This window comes from Symphodus melops (genome assembly GCF_947650265.1).
Source record: "Symphodus melops genome assembly, chromosome: 17".
Classification (NCBI taxonomy): domain Eukaryota; kingdom Metazoa; phylum Chordata; class Actinopteri; order Labriformes; family Labridae; genus Symphodus; species Symphodus melops.
Genome location: NC_136707.1, coordinates 4,013,931 through 4,017,412, shown reverse-complemented (window position 1 = coordinate 4,017,412; position 3,482 = coordinate 4,013,931).

Sequence of the window (3,482 nt, the reverse complement as noted above, 5' to 3'; positions counted from 1 at the left end):
TCAACAGTTATTGGCGCTTTGAGCACTGCAGGGCGGGCTTTGGATCTTTTCTCGCAAAGTTATTGGCTGTACGTCAAGTCCGTCACAGCATTGACACAAAAGAACAACACTCAAAATTCTGTCGGTTAAGCTTGCGAGAGAGTACAATTATTGTCATTTTTCGTGACGAAAAATGTTTAACTAGTAATATAATATCATACAATATATTCAGCAAAATACATGACAAAGTGACCTCTTTGTACGAAATTATAATTACAGTCTATGTTGTAGATATAAAATTGGGCTAACATGACAATGTGGCTGAGTCTATAAAAATTGTGATGATTGATAATAAAACAGGTATAAAGGCTCTTAAGGCATTTATAGAGGACATATTAAACCCTTTTTTCACCTTTTCAAACAGTCCCCTGTGCTCTAAATGAAACATCTGTGCTGTGCTTTGGTCCAAATATAACATGAATCAAGCACCGAGGCTTGTGACCCTGTGGAAACCAGCTCTCAGAACTCTCAGTTTTGGTGTGTGTCCCTTTAAATGCTATTGAGTGACGATCCCAGGAGAGGGGAGGGGATTTTCTTACCAGAATCCAACTTGTGATGTCACAAACTGAGAACATTTTCTGTTTTAAGACCACAATCAAATGACTGGATGGATTTTTTTTAAATTGTGTGGGTCGACAGACACTTGGGTTTCCCAAATAAATGTTCAAAAACACTTTAAAAGTGGATTTTTCATAATACGTCCCCTTTAAATCACTCTAGCACTGTCTTTTCTTTCTATCTTATTGCCACTGGATGGTGCTATTTACTCAAAATCTAGACATACCTGTTTCTTCTTTTCTTCTTGACGGGAAGAACATTATACAATGCTCTACAAAATATTTAAATCCCAACAATACGTTACCTTACAATAAAACCCCAACCATGAGAATATAAACAACAAATAAAAAAAGAAGACTAAAACAATGATTGATTAAAGGAGACAGTAAAAATGTTTCTCAGACCAAAGAAAACTATTTTAAAACAATTAACAATTAAAAAAAAGTATTTTAAGGTGATTTAATAGAAGATACTGATGTTTCTAGTCTGAAATCTTCAGGCAGGTTGTTTTAAAGCCCAGGAGCTCAAGCAGCAAATGCTCGGCCTCTTTTGTTTTTAAGTTTGGGTTGGGAACACTGAGGAGATTCCTGCTGTAGAAACAGTATATTCTGGAGCCAGACCTTGAAGTGCTTTAATTGTGAGAAGTAGCCCGTGTAAGCCTGTGTAAGGTCATTAAAAGGGGAGTAATGCATTCTCTTTCTTACTTTTTGTTAAAAGTCTTGCAGCTGAATTATGTACAATTTGGATACGACTAATGAATTAAGTTCTGGTTTACCTGTTAAAAGACCCTTACAAAAATCTTATTGTGAAAAGATCAAAGCATGAATGATTGCATTGATGTTATCCTGACAATAATCCTGAGGTGGTAAAGCATAACTGGATAGTGTGTTTTGTGTTTATTTAGAGTCAGGTTGCTGTCAAAGGCCACACCTCGCCTCATGACATTTTGCTTCACATTAAAAGGTGGGGGCCAAGGGACATGCACCCTGTGACTGACCTATAACTAAAATGTCAGTTTTATAAGGTTTAATTTTTTAAACGTTATTATTATTTGAGGAAAAAAATTGGTCCCAGTATTGACCCTTGAGGGACGGCACAGTTAAGTGCCAAGTGAGGAAAGGCATGAATGTCAAATCAACCTGTTGAATATGAGTAAAACCATGTCAGAGCTGAACAAATGCTGCACTTAAATCTAGCAGCACAAGTACAAGCATTCACCAGTATCAGCAATTCTTTTGTATGTTCAGAGAACATGTGTTACTCTAATAAGCACATTCTCAGTATTAAGTTTTTGTGTGAAACCAGGCTGGAACTTTTCACAAATGTACTTATTTTTCAAGTGCTTTGAGGAGTTTTTTTTTTTTGGGGGGGGGGGGGTTCTTTTGGAAAAAAGAAAAAAAAGAAGGTAATTTGGAATTGGTGTGTAGTTATTACATTCTGATGGATCAAGGTCAGATTTTTTAATTAGTGCCAGAACACAGACAGTTTTCATGGATTGTTGGACACGACCAGAGGATAGGGAGTGATTACATTTTGAAAGTAGCCTCGGAGGGTCACATCCATTATTCCAAGACATATTTAGTGGGCAGTAGCCTTAAAGGGTTTGTACATGAGAGCTGGAGCTGTGCAAAAAAGTTATAAGATCATTAAAAGAAACTGGGTATTGAAAAATATATTTAAAGATCTATGATTCCAGGAAACAGATTGATCATAGTATATGTTATTGTAAATAGAGACCTAATGCATTAAATGAACAATTCTTAATTAGGCTCATGTTCAATCAAATGTACCCACTTTGTAGGTTGAACACTACCCGTTAATAGATATACATTTACAAGTTTATTTTTATTGTGATATTCTGTTTAAAGTTGCATCACTCACTCAAAGTGAATGTGTGCTCATGTGATTTTCTTTCAACCCATAATTACCACTGCCATAATAACATTGCACTTCTAAACTCAGGAAAAGGGGTCAAATGCTTTTTTTTTTCTTCTTTTAATTGTTTTATTGAAAAAAGGTCTCCATTTTGGAAATAAAATTAAAAGAGTAAACACATTTACTTAGTTCAGTGGGCTACTTTAGTTTAGTGAGACAATGATTTTCTTCAGTAATGGTGAATAAGGCTTTATGCAGTCACCAGAATGCCTGGTCCAATATTATAATTATTTGATAACATTACAATTTTCCTAATATTGCTGAAGTAAATATTATTGTGTTTTGCTCTTTATTATGTGCACTTGCATGATCCATATCATTTAGCATGGATCTGAACCTAGCCGGGGTTGGGCCAGTGTTTGGATCTCCATGCGGATGTGACATTTCAGAGAAGAGCGCGACCGCCATTTTGAGAGATTTACCTCAGACTGAGCACATCTGAAGCCGTACTGGAGGAAGGAGGAGCGGGTTTGAGAGCTTACACGGGGGCTCGGGCACCTTATTATTCACAAGAAAACAAGAGGTTAGCCAGAAAATGCAACAGGGTGCCACATACTGTCGTTTATCGCGTTAAGTGTTTGTTTTTGGGGTAGATTTTTTTTTTGGTTTATGTTGGGCCGTGGCAACATTGACGTTAGCGCTATTCCGTATTGGAAACTGCTTTGAATGGATAGCTTTTTCCTCCGCTCTCCCCCAGACGAGGGACAATCGGAGGAGCACACGGACTGGGGATATCGTAGGCAAAGTTGTTGAATGTGTGTCAAAATCAAATGAGCCTTTGTTTTCATTGTTGTTGTTCCTATATCGCCAGTTGGCTGCCCCAGTGTCAGGTAGCTTCACGCGCTAACGTTAGCTATAAACAGGGGTTTTTGTTCCCGAAGGTGCAGGTCGTGCTGTGAACCGTTACCCCACATTTCCCGGGTTTGAGTCGGATTGATTGAGTAAAATTT